This window comes from Corvus hawaiiensis, chromosome 2, assembly GCF_020740725.1.
Source record: "Corvus hawaiiensis isolate bCorHaw1 chromosome 2, bCorHaw1.pri.cur, whole genome shotgun sequence".
In the NCBI taxonomy this organism is placed as follows: domain Eukaryota; kingdom Metazoa; phylum Chordata; class Aves; order Passeriformes; family Corvidae; genus Corvus; species Corvus hawaiiensis.
Genome location: NC_063214.1, coordinates 109,332,812 through 109,352,153, shown reverse-complemented (window position 1 = coordinate 109,352,153; position 19,342 = coordinate 109,332,812). Strand labels below are relative to the sequence as shown.

Below are 19,342 nucleotides of genomic sequence, written 5' to 3'. Positions count from 1 at the left end.
CAAAAGGAAATCCTTTTCTCTGTCAAAACATTCTTTTAAAGTCAAATGATACTTAAGGACTTTAGCTTTGAATACACATTAAGAAAAACATTGCTGTCACTTTCCTCATTTCATTGGAGAGGTGACCCTAGTTGATCTGGCTTTTTTTTTTTTTTCAAATAAATTAGTTGCTTAAGCACTGCCAGATATCTAATTAAGCTCCCAATTATTATGAATATTCTATCCTCTGATGGCTTCTTTTATTAGTAAATAGTTCTCACAAGGTCATTGTTTCCACCTGGCATATAAAAATTTTTCCCTGTTTTTTTAAGGAATGCTAGTAGGAAATTGGCATCATACATTCCCTTCTTGCACTTAGATTAAAAAAATATCTATTTAAGAAACTTTAATAAAACCATACTGGTCATACTGCCCTCATGTTGATGTGAACAATATGATCACACTGGAGAATAATCCTACTGACAATTCACCTATGACAAATTTTACAGCTGGCCCAAAATTGTGCCTAGAAGGGACTCTGTGCGTTCCCCTCCTTCAAGAATACAAACCTAAGAATACAGTAAAAACAAACTAGAAGTTTTCATATTGAACTTACAAAACCAAAGTTTGTCACTGGTCATATAACACAATCTTCTTACCCTGGTGTGTTCTGTTAAGATGATGTACCTGCTTTTTTTCCCAGAGAGAAGCATTTCATTTCTTTTCTTTCAGCTAAGCCTGGAGTGCAAAGCACAGCAGCTGCGGTCCAAAGATAGTAGACTTACAGGTGTGTGTTTTGCAAATGTGGAAAATGAAGTTCAGCCAGAGATGTTTCTTTCCATTACCTTAAAACTTGCTACTTTAGTAACAGGAACAGCCTCCAAATTTCTCTTCTCTGTTTTTTTATTTTCTTTCATTTTTTTTTCTCCTTTTTTAAACTATGGTATGTAAATGTTGAACTAAATATAAAGGTTCCCTCCACATGTCCATTCCAGGCATTCTCCTGATGTAAGATCCTCTAATATAAAAGTCAAGTTTATCTCTTGGCAGAATATTAATGTTAACATTAACACATTTTCACTTGCATTTTCAACACCTTCATCTCAATGGACAACCAGATCTGCAGAGTAGCCTTTATCCTCCCTCCCACCAGTCTGAATGAAGCAATCTGTTTCAAAAAAAATAATGTTTTTTTCTGTTTTCTTCAACTGTATTCTCATCTTACTTTTATATAGGATGTGATTTAAAAAAAAAATGTAAGGAACAGAGCTAGAAACAAAACTTCAAAGCATTTGGGCAAATATGGAAAATATAGAGCACATTTGAGAGATACTAGAAGTTTGTTTAGGAAAAATACTGCCAAGATAGCTTTCCAAGTTCATTTTGTGTGACTGTGACAAATTATAGTCTTTTTGCTGTAATGCAATATGGAAATTTGCAACTGCGTCAACATAGTATCTAGAAGAATTTACATACCCCTTCATCCACACATGTCCACTATCAGTTCCTCAGATTGGTTGATATTTAGAGTTTTATGTCTGAATTTTCAGAGAAGGGGTGACTCAAACACGTAGGTTATACACGAAGTAAAATTCTCAAACTGTTATTTGTCAAAAATATTTTTGTATAAAAGTCAGGAGTCAAAATTTTCCAGCTTGGCTACCTAACAACATGCCCTGCTTTTCAAAACTGTCTAATTTCAGCTGAGTTTTCTATTGTTTGCCCTGAGACCGAAGCATTGGGATTTCTCTTCAGTGCTGCCTTTATACAATGGTGCTTCTCAAATGAATATACTTTGTGTGAGGGGGAGAAAAAGAGGTCTCAAACCCCCTGGGTGGCATTGCCTCCTAAGTGTAGAGACTGAACTTCATTGAGAGCTGGATGCTTCTGTGGCACTGAAAGGGAGGCCCCAGCCTCATCAGGGATACTGTTGTGCCCCCTCCTTGGGCAGCACTAATGTGGGAGAGGATCTGTGTGTGTGTGTTGACTCAGAAGAATCTTCCTGCTCCCTATCTGGGATGAGAAGGCTCCCTCCATTCTGTAAAACATCAGCTTTCCCCATACCTGGTATTTATTGACACTCAAGCAAATCCTTCCACCTCTGGGCTCTTTGCAAGACTGCCATGAGAGAAGAGTCACTGCAGACCTCCCACGTAAGAGTGAGAGTGAGTGAGTCTTGTCTCTGGCTTGACTTGCATTTTGGGGTGCTTGGTGACCAAGAAGAGAGCTTGTGAGGATGGAGCCCAAGCTAGGGGTACATTCTTTAGTGGAGTACAGTCTGGGGAATTAAATCAAGCGTCTCTGTGAAAATCAATGATTTTTTCCAAGAGTAAGGAGCTTAGGCAGAATACATCTGAGCAATGACAAGAGCTGTGACTGATAATGCTGCTCAGCACTTCAAAGTATAGGTCTTCTGTATAACAGGTACCATGCTGCATGTGTTGTTTCTTCCATGAATTATGCAGTTGCAAGCCTATTAAAGCTCTTCTTGTTTCCTCTTCTGTAATTCAAACTTCATTTTTTTCCCAGTTAGGAGGCCAAGTCTCCTTTGAGTCAGAATAACTTGTTAGTATGGAAAAAAGATTGCATTTGTTTTGAATATGAGCATGATTTTGATTGTTCCCTGGTAAAATGCTGTAGTCAAAAAAAACCCCCAAATGACAACAAATGAAACAGCAAAGCACCTACGTGATAATGTCCTTTCCCAAGCTTATACATACAGCCCCTGGCTGGAAGGCAGAATTTAGGTTCTTGGTTTATAAATTGCTACAGCTAAGACAATAATACATCATTCTCCGCTATCACATAACAGAGACAAATCAGATAATGCAGATAAAATCTCCTTTCTGTAGCTTAAAGTGAGTGAGAAGCAGAGATAAATTGCAATCCCAAAATCAGTGGCAATGCAAACAAGAGAGGAACCTCCTACTAAGATGAATATAATTGCATCTTGATTTCTAAGGCTCGTAGATTTGTAATTCCTAGAAAAATTAAACAGGTTTTGCCTAAAGCTATTTTTAGTGTATACAGGTGTATTTTGGTGCTGATAGGAACTGTTGATATGTCAAAGGTAATTTTTGATGGCAAGATATTGAAGGAGAGCACCAAACTGTATATATTATAACATTTGATCATGAGCAGCTGTAAGCCCAAACTAACATAAATTAAATGTGTATCACATTTTTCTGCACCCCGGGGAAGTGCAGAACAAAGTCATGCAGTGATTACACTTTCACCAGCATGCCATTAACAACTCCAGATGGCAGCACTTTAGCTGCAAACATCTCCAGGTGTAATGGAAAGGCTAAAAATAACTAAACAGCAAGGCATGACCTAGTGACAGCCTAATTTGCAAAAGGAATGAAGAGACAACAGGACTGTTTAACTGAAGACATCTGAAAGAAATGGCTTAAGCTGTGAACAGATTCATGTAAATACAAAATTTTCTTAAGGAAAGACATACGCAAGATCTGTCTGTTCTTTCTGCATAACTCATCATGAAGATGAAAAGTGTATATTCATTCAAGTGCAAGCTTATATGTATAACCTGGTGGGAAAGCACTAAATTCCACTTGAAAAGAGATGAACCTTCTTCATTTAAGGCTTACTGTCATCCTGATAGGAAGGCAGAGGAATTTGTATTTGCCTTCAGCAGATTTGTTCTCTGGTTGGTTGATTGGTTAGTTTATTTGTTTTAAGACAAGATACTGGAATTTAAATATATGTCTTAGGAAGCAATGATATTTTCATTTTTTGCTTATTGCCCACAAAGTGCCCTGGGACATCTTAAATAATTAGCATCCATTTAAGACTGAATTTTATAGGATAATTTTATTTGCTCTGTCACTTACGTGCTAACAATCCTTGTATCTATGGGCATGAAGTGGATGGACTGCTGTTGGCTCTAAAAAAAACTAGTGGTTTCTGTCAAATACATTTTGTATCACGTTCAGAAAAGTTACTGAGCCTAGAACAGAGGTGAGGGTGCTACCAGGGTAGAAGTGAATGACGGATGCAAAGCTCATTCTGTGAGAAACTGTTATTACTTATTTAAAGTTCAGGTAAATCAAGCAGAAGCAACTGCTTCCCAGTTGTCCTTTCCCAGTAGATGTGGTTGTATGGTGAAGAGCTCCTTCTGGGGAAAAAATAGTATCTTGAAGACAATCCTGTTTTCTTTAATAGTCTTCTAATAGTTTCTTTAATTGCAATCTATTTTAGCACTAGCATAACCTTGCAGGCTCAGCTGGACAGATTTCTTTTTACTGCAGCTGATAAAACTTGGGTGTCTTTAAATTGTCAGTGGTGATTTTATTAATGTATTTCAGTTCAGAACTGTTCATGGTCTACAAGGATCATACACAGTATGATGGAAACCGTCTGGAATGTCCCTGGGAACAAACACAGAGAAAAGTTACTATTATTGTCAGAACACTGAGAGGGGTCAGACAAGTCTGGTTTCACAGTCTGAAAGTACAGCCAGTTCCTGTGTGCTGACCATTGCCCCCAATATGCTGTAGCTGTGCTGCAGTCCTGTCTCTTGGGAATTTTGCATTCATCATTTTGTTTCCTGCTGTTGCCATCGTCCCTCCCTCTACCACATGTCCCAAAAGGAAGGTCTTCCTTCTTCCCTCTCTCAGGATCAGAGCTAGAAGTCATCTTTTCTCTCCTCAAGCTGAAGGGATTGGTTCCTGCAGTGCCTTGCCCAATCATCTTCTGACTCCCCCACACTAGATGAAAGCATGGATGGCATGCTCACACTAGAATTACCAACGTGTCTCATAGTCAGTGTAGGTGGAGAGAAGGAGGAGAAACTTCTGTCTGTCAATAACCTGAGGTGTGTAAGATTAACTTCTTGAGACAATGGGGAGCAGTCATTATATAACATCCAAAAGATGAGGCTAGCAGTTCTTCCTTGTCTGTCACTTGATTGTGGCTTTCAAAATAGTCAGGCAAAAGATGTATCATTCATCATACCACCATTTTAAAAATTAAAAAAAGGCTCACTAAAAATGTGATTTACTGTTCTGAACACTGGCAAGGCAGAAAAGTGACTTCTTCTGCTGATAAAAACCACCTTAGACAAAAAATCCAGACTTGCAAGACCTGTACATCCCCTGCCTGAGGCACAAGAATCTCATGAACTCCCATTCATTTCTGTCTGAGCTAAAAAATCAGGGAAACCTTGCTAAATTAAGTAGAGTTTCAGGCTTATGAGGTTTATAGTTCAGACTCAAAAGATAAATCAGGCAAACATCAACACTTTGTCTGCTTATCCAAATTAACCCTCATAACTTCTGAAATTTGTTCATGGCTCATTTTTCCAATGCAGGAAGGGAAGTTAATGAGACGCTTGCTTATATTAATCTCACTTCCAGTTTGACATATGTAGATAGCTAATACAATTTTAAAGATGCAGTAGTTCAAGCACACTGTTGTGATGGGCAAATATTTATACATAATCATCTTGTTATATTAAGGAGTTTATTATTCAAATATGTTCTGCCTTTTGGGATATAATAACTTTTTAACTATCCAAAAGCAAAATCAAATGTGATGGCTTTTAAAAGATCATTCTGTGAATGAATGTTCTGGTACCAGAAAAATTTGTTGTTTGGGATTTATTTGCTGTAAAGAACTGTGTCTTTACTGGATATTGAATGCCTTCATCTCTGCAGAGGCATTTCTATTTGGAGTTCTATCCATGCCTGCCTTCCCTGTCATAGCCAGAAGCCTAAATAGAGGAAGATGTTTATCATTTTCCATTTAGAAATTAGTATTCTAGTCCCTCTGCAGTGCATATAAAATGCTTGTTATGCTGGAGTTTCACTGAAGTAGAGGTGATTGTACCAAGGGAGAAATTTCTCTCAATCAGGTTTGAAGTGCATGCCTCAGGGACGGGGGCATCATCTTCCTTTCTTGCACACAGTCACTCTTCTTATATCAACACCAATTAGGAGGTAAGGTTCAAAGCTTGCCTGTGAGTTTGTTCATATTCAAGCCTGCTGAGAGCAACCTGTCCCTTCCTCTCAGCAGACTCTCTTCTCACATTAGAATTCCCTTTCCTTTTTGTATCTATATAGAATATACAGAAACTGTCTCTTTCGGCCAAGGACTTTGAAAAGCCATGAGTTCTGGTTAGTTCTTAATATCCTTTTGAGTATTCCTCTGAAAATGATCTTCTCTGTCCTTTTGATTAGACTGTAGACTTTTTGGAGTTTGTGCTCTGCTACGCAACATTTTAAATGGGGAACACTGGCTTTTACTTAATGTGCATAAAAATTGGGGGAAAAGTTCTTGCATGCAATAACCTTTCTCTGTTCAGGAAAAGTGGGAGTGGATTAAAAATTTGCTCTGAGTATCTGAGTGAAAACTAAGGTTGCTAGAACTATTTTAACCTCTAATGTGTTCTCTCTGATAAAAGCATTCAGGAGGGTGCCTGCATTTGGGGCCTCTTTGGTTCAGGTAATTTTAAGCCGAAAATGATAATGTGCAGTAGGTTACACGGAAAAAAACTAAGGCAGATTGTCAATGCAGGGTTGTGTTTTGTGGCTGAACGATGGTAATCTTATTTCTGCAGGAAACAAAATAAGTCTGTCTCTGCTGGAGCACAAGCTGTCTCAATCAGCATGTTTGTTTCTTGATATCCTCAGTTAATCTCAGTTACTTTTTTGTGCTATTTCACCTTGAATTTATCTTGTTAGGAAATTACTGGTAACCTTCTGTGATAAAGGCAATCCTACATTAATTAACAGATGCCTAATTTTGTGCATAAAGTCCCACACTGTTATGAAACTATCCCTGGGAACCTTCCTAGGAACCTCAGGAGGAGAGAGGTCTGTGAAAGACTATCATGGTACAGTGCTGTGCTGTAGTTCAGTGAAAGTATACAAAAAGCTGGGTGCTTATCTGTGGAAAACTTTTTTGTTTTTGTAAAACTCACCCCAATCTTCAGCATTTGGAAAAGGTTCTTAAAATAGCCGCTTGCTTCTTTTCTAATTCAATGGCTTTAATATAAAATGACTGTAACAAACCAAATCAAACTGTAAAAGTGCTGTGCCTCCACTTCTGATTTCTGCACTGTTATTGATCTACATTATTCTATAGCTCTGGTGTCTGGCAGAATCACAAGGTGACACACCTATCTGACAAAACATGCCCACAGCTTAACACTTTCATTTATCTTCGGAAAAAACCCAACTGAGTGCTCTGAAATTCCATCAAGTTTAATATGAAAACATGTTATTTAGTAGAAGTTTGAGAGGAAGAGTGATTTGAAGGGAGTTCAACTGCTTTTAGAAGTTGGCTAGACTTCTTGAACTTTTAACGTCAGAATAAAAATCTCATTGAATTTCATTTATTTTCAGTAAAAATCTCCCATCGAGCACTGGGAGAATATCTTCCCTCTTTGAGCTGCATGTAAACTATCTTACTGCACATAAGGAGACACTGCTTTCTTTACTTGACACCATTACTATATTAGATTTCATGCTTGCAAACATCATTTCAAAAGAGATGAGGATAGAGGATTTGTTCAAGACCCGGTAGGAGTCTTGCTGAAAAATGAGTGCAAAATTAGCATTAAAGTTTCTTGAGACATCAGTATTTCTTTGTTTTCCCTGTATATTTTCTTCTTACTCCTTCTATAAAAGTCCAAACTCAGTTGTTTATTCAGAATCTATCCAGTTGGATAATTTTCTGTCTCAGGGTGGAGCCAATCTGTTTCTCTTTATAAATCCACTGTTGTGGCATCATGCTACCTCACTGAGGTGGGCATTTTAATGATCTGTAGGAGAATATAAGTTTGGAGCAATTCCAACACCTTCACACTTCACCAGAAAGTTGAGTTAAAAAGTAAAGTGCACTCATGAAGAGACCGGCCCAAGCCAGAACTGAATCTGTGCCAGGCAGCACTACTTCTTACAGGGACCCAGCACTGGTGGTGCTCAAGGCCAGGTTGGATGGGGCTTTGAGCAACTACATCTAGTGGTATGTGTCCCTGCCTATGGTAGGGAAGTTGGACTATGGGATCTTCAAAGGTCCCTTACAACCTAATCCATTCTGTGAATCTTTGATTCTATGATCTTGGTTGGGGAGCAAAGAGGGAAAGCCCTGGCAAGCTGGGATTTGCTTGTGTACTGTCAGGGAGAGGTATTCCTGGAGGTCTTAGGACTGCTGCTCTTAGGAAGATTTCCTCTGCCTTTCTGCCCACTCTTCCCCAGAAATACCTGCTTTCCTACACGTATCTTCCTCAGACTCACCAGCCATCCTACAAGGCCATGTGTTTTGCTGGCTGGAGCAATCTGCCCCCTCAGATACACTAAACAGTAGAAACACTGTTCTCATGCCTAGAGCTGGCTCTGTCATCAGCACAGTAGTGAGGAAAGAAGGTTGTGCAAAATAGAAAACATCAAATCAGCCTTACTCAGTACCAGCCCTCTGAAAACAGCCCAAACATTAACCAGCAAATCTAATTTGGACACACTGCTTCTCGTCAGTCACCAGATGCTCAGCTTTGGAGAGACTGTGTCTCACTATCTAATCCTTGGCCTAAAGCTATGTAAATAATACCCTGTGCTGTCAGGGCCCTGAGCACACCCCCAGTCTTGCCTGTGCCAACTCGGCCCCCTCCGGGCGCCCCGTCCCCTGCCCGGGGCTCGGGACCCCATTGGGACCCCATGCCAGCCCCTGTCCCAGGGGTGCTGCAGCAGGGCCTTTCTCTAGCTCCCCGCAGCCCTGCCTGGCCATGGGCCCTGAGCCAGGCACAGCTGCAGCTCCATGTCCCAGCCCAGCCTCAGGCCATTCCTGTTCCTGGCCCCATGGAGATGCCTGGTGCTGGGGCTGCCCCGTTATCCTGCGGCTGCCCCACTCGTGTCTGGGCTAGGCTGGGCTGCAGGCCCTGCCTTGCTGTCCCCAGCATGGGGAGCCCTCCATGGTCCTGGCTGGCTGGGAGCCAGTGGTGCCCTCACAGATGCCATTGACGCAGCTCTCCCATAAGTGAATATTGAGATACTGCGAGTTTTTAATGCATTTCTTCGCAGAGTGACAGAACTGTTCGATTTGGAAGGCACCTCTGGAGATAATCCTGTCCAACTCCCTGCCGAGGCAGGGTCACCTGGAGCAGGTAGCACACGAATGTGTCCAGGTGGGTTTTGAATGTCTCCGCAGAGGGAGACTCCACAACCTCCCTGGGCAGCCTGTTCTGCCACCCTCAATGTAAAGAAGCTCTTCCTCGTGTTGAGGTGGAACTTCCTGTATTTTAGTTTACGGTCATTGCTCCTCATCCTGTTACTGGGCACCACTGAAAAGAGTCTGGCACCATCCTCTTGGCACCCATCTTTGAGATATTTATATGCATTAACGAATCCCCTCTCAGTCTTCTCCAGATTAAACAGACCCAGCTCCCTCAGTCTCTCCTAATAAATGAGATGCTCCAGACCCCTAATCATCTTGGTAATTTAACACTTCTAGATTTTCAAGACTTTGGTGAATTATATTCCCCAATTTTGCAGCAGGAATCTCACAGGAGAGAATGTGTCTCCTCTGACCACGTCCAGACCCCAAAGGGACACATTCATCAGGCCTGACCAGTGCCAGGCTGCAGGAAGACTCTGCAATTCATCTTAGGAAGAACAGAAACCGAGGAACAGTAACAATGCCAAAAGAGCAGAAGTGCCTGCAAAATGCAGATTTGAATACATAAATGTTGAGCTTATCTTGGGCTGCCTAACCTTATTCTTGTATGATAAAAAAAAGCCTAGATGACAAAATCATTTTGAAATCAGAATTTTGAGAGAGGAATGAAAGAGATGTAGTCTGTGTAGGGGAGAAAGAAAAGTGTGGTGTCCACTTGGTAGCCTGAAATGTACATTCTAAGGATTTATTTATTTATTTTTAATATTTTAAAATCAATCAATCAATCAATCAATAGAAAATGTTGCCACTGATTGATATACTCCTGAGACTTCTTTGTTTTACCTTCTGATCACTCCCCTAGTGCTTACATAAACAGCCTGAAGGTTTGCTTTTGGTATTTTACCTTGTGGTCATGTTTAGAAGCTGCTCCATCAAAACAAGATTTTATTATTTTCAGAAGTTTATGAAGCAAAGAATTGGAATAGCTGGAAACATACAAAATAGTCTAATGTCACTCAGTAGTTCAGTTATAAACCTGAAATATGCAAAGTAATAATAGAACATCAACATTTACCACTTGAAATATCCTATCAGATTTTCTACAGGAGAGAAAAGTCGGAAACCAAATAAAATTACCTCCTGGGACCTCCCCAAGCAAAATTCAAATGGCCTCTGGGAACATCACTGTAGGGGAAGGCATTGAACATCAAGAAATTGGTGATTATCACTGGCAATCTTAAAAATGCACCATTTACAGCAAACGACTGGCAAAATGTCAGTGTATAACTTTGCTGTTTCATTCCCATATGTGTGTAACTAAATGCATTGCTATTGTTTATTTCTTGTTGCTGTTGGAAAGAATTTCTGCAGCCAAATACAAATATTTTTGCTTTTAGAATTTAAGAGGCTGCCTAGTGTGATCAATTTATGTCCAGCTGAACTCCATTTTATATTTTCTCAATGATATAAAGATTGATCAATTGGAAATTAATTTAAATAATTCTTAATATTCTTATTGATCAGAAGGCACCTTCCTTAGAAGCTTCATGTGCATAAACACGTAATTTCGTATGCACATGTCTTCGTATGTAGTATTCTACGTATATAGCGTTCATAACTGCTTAGTGTTTTGTCCTAGTTTGGTGAGATTGGATCTTAAATTTGACTTTGATTCTGGTATAATGTAACTACATGACAAAGTAACCCCCCCCAGCTGATCAAGGGAAATCAGTTGATGTAATCTTTTTGGATTTCAGTAAAACTTTCAATACTGTCTCTCATAGGATCCCTCTGGACAAAATGTCCAGCGCACAGCTGGATAAACACATCATGTGATGGGTGAGCAACTGGCTTGAGGGTCAGGCACAAAAGGTTATAGTGACCAGGGTGACATCAGACTGGTGACCTGTCACTAGTGCAGTTCCACAGGGCTCCGTCCTTGGCGCCGTGCTCTTCAACATCTTCATAAAAGACTTGGACACAGGACCAGAAGGGACACTGAGCAACTGTGCAAAACTGGGTGAAGGTGTTGACTCCCTGGAAGGCAGGAAGGCCCTGCAGAGAGACCTTGATAAATCAGAGGACTGGATAATCACCAACCATGTGAAATTCAACAAGGGAAAGTGCTCCATTCTGGACACGGGAGGGGCAACCCTGGATGTATGGACAGACTGGGGAATGAGATGCTGGAAAGCAGCACTGCAGAGAGGGACCTGGGGGTCCTGGTTGATGGAAAGTTGAACATGACCCAGCTGGGTGCTGGGGGGCATCAGGCACAGCATCGCCAGCTGGGCCAGGGAGGGGATTGTCCTGCTCTGCTCTGCATTGGGGCTGCCTCACCTTGAATACTGGGGGCAGTTTTGGGCACCACAATTTAAAAAAGACATTGAGCTCTTAGAGAGTGTCCAGAGGAGGGCAGTGAGGATGGGGAAGGGCCTTGAGGGGAAGCCGTATGAGGAGTGGCTGAGGGCACTTGGTCTGTTCAGCCTGGAGGAGACTGAGGGGAGACCTCATTGCAGTTACAACTTCCTTGTGAGGGGAAGATGAAGGGCAGACACTGATCTCTCTGTGAGCAGGCACAGGATCCAAGGGAATGGCCTGAAGTTGTGTGAGGGGAGATTTAAGTTGGGTATTAGAAAAAGCTTCTTCACCCAGAGGGTGGCTGGGTACTGGGACAGTTTGCGCAGGGAACTGATCACAGCACCAAGCCTGAAGGATTTCAAGGAGCATTTGGACAATGCTGTCTGGCACATGGTGGGATTTCTGGGGTGGTCCTGTGAGGGATCAGGACTCAATCATCCTTGTGGGTTACTTCCAGCTTGGCATATTCTGTGATTCTGTGAATTCTGCATATGGGAGAATGGGGACATCTGCGTAACTTGAGCGCTGATCATATCAAGTTTGCAGTGGGTGAGGGCATGGGATTCTTCTTGCCCATCAAGCCTATTTTAAGGAATAGGTGTCTCACCACAATTGAATTGCAGCTCATGACGTGGTGCTGACTGACTTTCCTGGTTGGCCCCCAGGAGACTACAGTGGAGTTATTGAGCTTCCACACCATGCAAAGTGTGCAGGTGTGTGGATACAAAAATGCTGCTAGCAAGAATTTTCTTGCTATTTTCTAAGTCCATGAGACTTTTCTCTCTCACAGAAGAGATAGTAGAGTTCTGTAAACAATGAAACACCTGCAGCCTTGAAAAGTCTTGTTTATAGTGAAGTAGAAAAATATTTTGACAATGGATGGTTTAGGATTTTAGCCAATCACCCCCAAGGCGTGGTTGATCCTCGTCCAATTAGACGAAAAGAAAATATATGAAAAAAAAAGTCTATAAAAGAGTTTGTAAAATAATTAAATAAATCAATCTTGCTGCACAGTTCCTGCCTGCTGGATCTTCTCTCCTCCTCCCTACGGCTGCAGGACATGGTAATATACCCTAGGGCATTTTAATACAGGTGCTAGAATCTTTGCCTCCCCACAGTACTTTAGGGTTTCACTACAAGTCCCTTGAACACCTCCACCACCTTCACACAAGTGTAGATGATTTGTCATATGTGTTGGTTTTGCTGGAAGCCAAGCTGAGACTGGCTTTCAGATTTAACAGTTTTGGATGACTCACTCTCAGAGAAGCAGCTGCAGGGTATTCAGGAATAGGCAAAAATGGCAATCCAATGACAAATGTCATCATGGAGGTGACAGGAGCTGCTAAATATGGTGCAGTGCCTGACAGGTGAATAGACATGGTGAGCTGCTGACATTAAAATTCTTGGACATCTTCCCACAACTCCTAGTATTTCTAGCAAAAAAAAAAAAAAAAGATCTGACCTTAGGACTTCATAGGTAAATAAGTACCCTGTTGCATTTGGAACTAAGTTTAAATATGTATGTTGTTGTCATTACCTAAAATATTTTAATCTTTAATTTTGAGCTTTGGATCTGTTGTATCCTTAAAGGTAAAGTATTCTTTAGAGGTGGCACTCTGGACTTCGGTAGAGATGTGTTAGCTGCTGGAGTGGCCTGTCAGTGCATAAATTGTTGAAAGGAAAGGCCTTTGCTATTTATTTAGGATGTGAGTTAATGCGATCAGCCTACTTGCCTGCCTGCCACCCTGTCATTTCTGTTACCTCTGCTGAGCTGCAGAGGAATGGAACTAAAATACAGGCACTGAGCTTTTCCAGCCAGATTTAAAAAAAAGAGTAAAATTCAAAAGCCTTATTTTTCTCATTGTTAAGGTTCTGCTGTCCTAAAACACCTCCTTCTTAGAAGTTGATGGGAGTGTCTGTGGTGTAGTGTGAAGATTTCTGAGCTGGATACATGAGAAGACATTAAATCTTCCATATGGCTGGTGACACCATTTAGCAGGCTCCACTGGAGTAAATCTGACTTATAACCTGTTTGCCATATTTACTGAGTAGCCCCAAGCTCCCAGTGGAGTGTGTTTTCCCAATAATCTCTAGTTTAGTTTTCTTGACAGACCTATGGTACAAAAAGCAAAAATTTTGCAAAGTCATGCCTTCTTGAGAGATAAAGGTCATGTTTTGGGGGTCATATATTGCAATGGAGGCTCCAGCTGGAAGCCAGAGCAACAACTTACACAGTCTTGTTTCACACAGACTTTAAATAATTCAGATATTCGTGTCCAGGTAAGCACACACAGAGAAGAGTGGACAAATTTTCCAATATCATCAGAAAGCCTCTGTGATTTGAAGCCCATTGAGACAGAGATTTGATCTTCTTCAATCCTGTAGTCCCTCTTCCCCTTTCTCTCTAAACTGCTTCTCACATGTCTAGAGATAAGGGATACCCCGTGAAAGCTGTTTAAACCACACCAAGAATTCATCCATAAACTGAAGCCTGAGCTTATTAGTGTACAAAATATAACTGGGTTAAAAAGCAGTCCAGGGGATTCATGGCAAGAAGCTGGCTGACAACCTGTAAAGCACCATGCTGTGGGTGTAACCTCCTAGTTTGGTGGTCCCCAAACTCCCAGAAGTGAAGAGGGAATATCAGAACAAAACATGATTGTGTGCCTTCTCTGTCCTTCCACTTCCATTCAGTATCTGCTAATGGCTGTCCTCAGAAAAAAAGACATTGGTGTGGAAAGTCCTATTGATGCGACCTGGTATGTGTAAGTTTTTTGGCAGTCTTAAGCAGAGGGGTAAGGAGTGCAAGCAGCACTGAAAGTAAAGAGTCTTTTCTCCCTCAGAAACTGTCTCTAAGGTTTGTGGAAAAAAATGTTGGTTTTCCTTTGCTGTATTATTCTTCTTTTATAGACAGTATCCTTCCAGTACCAGCTCAGCCTCTTCCTAGACATAGATGGATTTTTTCTTTGATACAGTGCCCACTGCATGACACAAAGGACTGCAGTTAATCTAAGGCAGGTAGCAAAAACATCTATTTAAGATTCCAGTATTTTAGGACTTGGTATTTAAGACAGAGTCATATAGGCATATGGATTGAGACTTACTTGTAAAGAGAATAATTTGGTCTCAACCTGTTTGGAAAGAAAGATTTATATTGATATTTTCATCTAACATGAACATAAATCTCAATGATCTACTAAACTATATACCTGAATATTTCTAAAGCTTTCTAAGACAGAACCTTGTACAGGCTGTGTGAAATTCTATTACTATAACTGGGTTGAACCACTTGGTTTAAGACTCTTTTCCTTTCTTCTTTCTAATTGCATAACATCATCTCTTGAAATGGTGTTTTAAACAAAAGGCAGACTTTAAAGCAATGTGGGCTTTTCCCCAACACCTACACTAATATCTAAAAATACTCTTAAAATTATTCAAGAATGAAGCTTTTTAGGGTGAAGTTCCTCAGATACATTGTGTTTTGCTTTTCCAGGAGTGAGTCAGTTTTTTATTCACTGTAATACATTTGGTTTGCGAATATTGCTTTCATTTTTACAATTGTGGAGCAAAGCAAAAAGATGCTTGCTTGTGATTTGATCAAGGTAATGGCTTTAATCCTATACTTCGTGGAGGGAGTATGTTTGATCATGAGAGCCGGAGGGCGTACCCTATTCAATCCATGAAAAGTCAAAAAATGTAACAGTTAAGTTCCTGCTAATTAAGTAAGTTGTAACTGACCAAGAATCACCCATGGTAATCTGTGATGGTACCATGAAAATGCATTGTAATTAGGTAGCACAGCTTGAATATGAATTAGCATTATTCAACAGAAGCATGCCTCTTTGTTGGTTCCAAGTATCAAACAGTTTTTCACTGAAATGGAAAATCAAGTAATAATAACAACAACAAAGGAAAGAAATTTATATAGTGCTCCAACATCTCATTATTAAAGAAATAAATATTTTTATTTTATTTATTATTCACTATTCAGGTCTTCTTTTAAGGAAGTCTAATATGCTGTTCCAGAGAAAATACTTAATTTTAGGAAAGAGTGTTTAAAACTAAAAGGTTTTTCCTTCTAATCTGCCTCTCGTTTTGTTTCTTCTATGTGGGAGAAAATGAAAATATCTGAATACATATGAAATTAATTCATCTTCAGCCCACATCCCTCCAGAAATGATAACCTCTGTCATGATGCTACAGACAACATGACAAGAATTACATGCCTAGCATGCAAAGACTAGTGCTTGCAGTAATGGTGAGGAGCATTTCATAGGTACAATATGCTTGTCTAGTCTGTCTATATGCCCTTGGTTACTCTTAACACTTCTTGTCCCTGTGAAGCTGTACAAAGGGGTTTATATTGGCATTTATATTATATTGTATGTATGGTGCACAGTTGTGTATTTGCAGGGGGGATGATCCTGCAGAGGTGAGCAGAGAATGCAAGAGACCCGACATCCACACTAACACCCTCTTAAAGATGCACTTCCACCCTGCTGAATGAGTGCCCATGAGCAATGGAGCACACTCAGGGCACCCCAGTTTAGTTTCATCCCAAATGAACACACCCTGTGTGCTCTGAGATTGCCCTGCAGTGAAAAGCAAAATGAAGTAACGGGGAATGCTTAGGAGAGTCTCTTCAAAAGCACACTCCTGTCCCCAGCTAAAATACCAGTGGAGCTGGGATTTTCAAACTGAGGTAGAAGATTAGTCACCCCAAGGGTTGTACTCAGATACCTGGAAAAAAGTATTTCTCAACAAGAGATAGACTGCTGCATCCTTCATTTGCTAAACTGGAACACAGGGTCTGTATTTTGAATTCTACAGAAAAGTCCAAGGTTTCGGTTAAAATGCTTTTGGGTCTTAATATACCACTGAAGTGTAAGACCCAGGGAAGTTTCATTAAACACAATCTCTTCTGCTTCAGCTTCCAGCCATATCCTGCCATGTTTAATAGGAAAGCTAACTATCCTACCCTGCAGTAGAGACTTGAAGCCCTGCAGATAATGTGGCACAAAGCTGCAGTAAATATGTTTTCTGCACACCGTTCCAGCCCGGGCATGGTGCTGGAAGAGGGCTTGCATTTTTCTTACTTTATCACTTTGTATAGGGCCAGGTGGGTTATATGCTCTGCCTGCTGGCTTTCACTGGGAGTTAGAACTCCATCTCTCTGATGTTCCTTGAGTTGAAAAGCTCATTTTCATTTCATTACTACAGCTCTCCAGCCTCCTGCTGACTCAGCCTTTCCTCCTGCAGTACAAAGTGTCATGTGGACACAGTCATTTTCGCATATCTTGCTCAGACTTCATTATAATTTATTATTAGCTGTATTAAGTCTCTAATACATAAGTCTTGAGCAGCTTACCTATCAGTATGGTGACTGAGTGAGCAGCTGGGAAAGTATGTCACTAATTTCTTTATCTCATTTTATTAATATCAAATATTACAATTATTGCAATTCATTCTTGGCACCCACATTTTTTCATTAGCAACATACTGTTCACACGTCTTTCCTTTCTACCTACTTTAATCAGAGAAATGGGGAGCTAATCACTTATCTGTGCATTGCAGTAGAAATGAGTAAAATGATCAAAGTTTGGGAACTGCTGTTACACGCACATGTAAGTGATGCACAACATACTTATACTGATAGAAACAAAAATCACTTGTGGTTCCTCTGAATAAACTATAAGTTGTCTATTGTGTTCCAACTGTGACATAAACCTACTTTTTGTTGAATAAGTAGTTTATTTTTTTAAGCCCTAAATCTGATACAAGTTGCATAATTTTAAACACATGCTTGATTTTAGGAAGATTTTTAGACTTGGGTTCCTTGTAATATTATGGACTTTTGGGCATGTATTTTTATTTTAAAACAGAATATTGCTCAAAAAGGATCCCATCTTTACAGCACTTCAGGCTGAAATATTTTCTATATGGAATACCTAATTGGGCCACTATAAAACTCTGAGTTCAGCAATCATAAAAGTTCATAAAGTTCAAAATTTGAACTGCAAAATTATATTAACTTCAGTAGAATTTAGGGGTGTGTCTACTATTTTGAGCATTTTTTGAGGTTGGTAGGTATTCAGAATGTGTTCTTCATTTTGGCTATATGGAATACCTGCGCATAAAACATGAAAGGCAGTCTACAGGGCTTTCATGTTTCTCAGCAAGGTTATCTCTCAGCAAGTTAGGAGCAAAAAGCTTCAGAGTCTTCCAGGTGCCCTACCTCCTAAGTGGCGTGTTTCATTTCTTTTACCTCTACAGCTTACTTGGAGGCAGAACCTCTCCTGCACTGATTCAGTGGGTTGCAGCCTTAAGGCATTGGGAACCAGGTCCTGGAAGAAACTTCTTGCCTCCTGGCAGTGCTCATTACACACTTCAAGATAGCCTTTTCTTCAGGACCTGGTGTATTTTGTATCTTCTGCAAATAGTCAGTGAAAAGGTAAAACATCTGTACCAGTGAAAGCCTGTCCATCTGGGTTTTATTTGTATATTAGCCTCTCCTTGCAAGTCATGGCTAGTTCCAAAATTGCTTCTGGTTGGTGGATAAGAGCCTGCTGTGGAGATCCTTTCCCTGAGTTATGTAACATTTCCCTACTTCCTCTCTGATTAGTGATCACTTACCCCTGAATGCAGCAGCTCTAAATAACGCCTTTAAGGTGAACCCCACAGACTGGGAATAAGTAAGCCAATAATATATCTGAAAGCAGAGAAACAGTTATTTTTGAGGTGGTTAAACAGAGATCTTCACATCAAGGTGCTTTTCCAGTTCATTCCTTAATTCTCTGTTTGGTTTTCAGCAGATCTGAATTACAGTAAGATGACTCTATCTTCCATCACAACTGGCTGTCAACTGTCTTGAAAGGTAGGCTATATGTTTACAGTTGCATTTGTTGGTACATCCCAAATTATCTCTTTGGGAGAAATACTGAATATGCTACAGAAGTTCACCCAAAGAAATATAAATACACTTGGAGGCTGTCCACAAAAAGGATGGAAATTCTAAGTACTATGTAATAACTTAGCCTCTTGTATCACTTGTAATTAATTTTTCTATACTATTTTATGTGTCAATAATAAGACTGAAGATATTTGCATTTGTTTTCAAAAAGTAACCTGGGAAGCACACATACAACATTGTTTCAGCTAGTTTTGCAGAGCAACCTCCTCTGGATTCTGAATTAAAATATCCCTATGGAAAGCGTGTAGGGAGCGGTCAGGTGGGCCCTGGGGACGTGAGCACCCAGTGCTTATCATAGCAGCACGTGGTCTGGGCGTCTCACTAACGTCCTTTTGTAAGACTGAGCTGTGGAATTAGATCAGGGAAAGCTTTACTCAATGCTATAATTCACTCCCCTGCCATGCAGGAGAGAAGACCCAATGGTCCTGTGTAGCAGCAGGATCAGAGTCCCAGTCACAAGCCAAATAGTGGCATCCCTTTGTGCTTGGTCTTGGGCAAGCATAGATGAAGAAGCTGATGGCTTTTCCACAGTTTGTGACTTACTTGGCAGTAGATTTATTTCTTGCTTTGCTTCTCTCAGGAAAACACTGCATCATGTATTATGGAAACATCAAGGATTATGTCTTTCCTGTGCTGTTTAGTAAGCGACATAGTGCTTCTTGGTAGAATATAGATGTCAACATGACTACTGAAAATGTCCAAGGGTGTCATGAGTCCTTGCATGCAGGGGAGAGATGGCATGCTGTTAATGATCCTTTCTTCCACAAGCAAATTCCAGTCATGTTATATAAAGTTGGGACAGAAATAAAAACAGCCCTTCATTAAAAGCAGCCTTGTCTGCTGTACCTATGGCATACTAGACTTATTTAAATAACATTGTGAATTCTTGGGGAAAACAGA

General features: G+C 40.4%; 1 protein-coding gene across 2 annotated transcripts in view; it reads left to right on the top strand.

Moving 5' to 3' along the window:
- Positions 1–19,342, top strand: part of LOC125317800 — a 205,347-nt gene that overhangs the window by 47,998 nt on the left and 138,007 nt on the right. The window contains exons 1-2 of one of the 2 annotated variants that reach the window (XR_007200186.1): positions 17,833–17,923; positions 18,285–18,346. The gene's annotated coding sequence lies outside the window, so the exon portion shown is untranslated. Of the gene's footprint in view, positions 1–17,832; positions 17,924–18,284; positions 18,347–19,342 lie in introns of those variants that run through there. The other variant, XR_007200184.1, reaches the window with a different exon arrangement.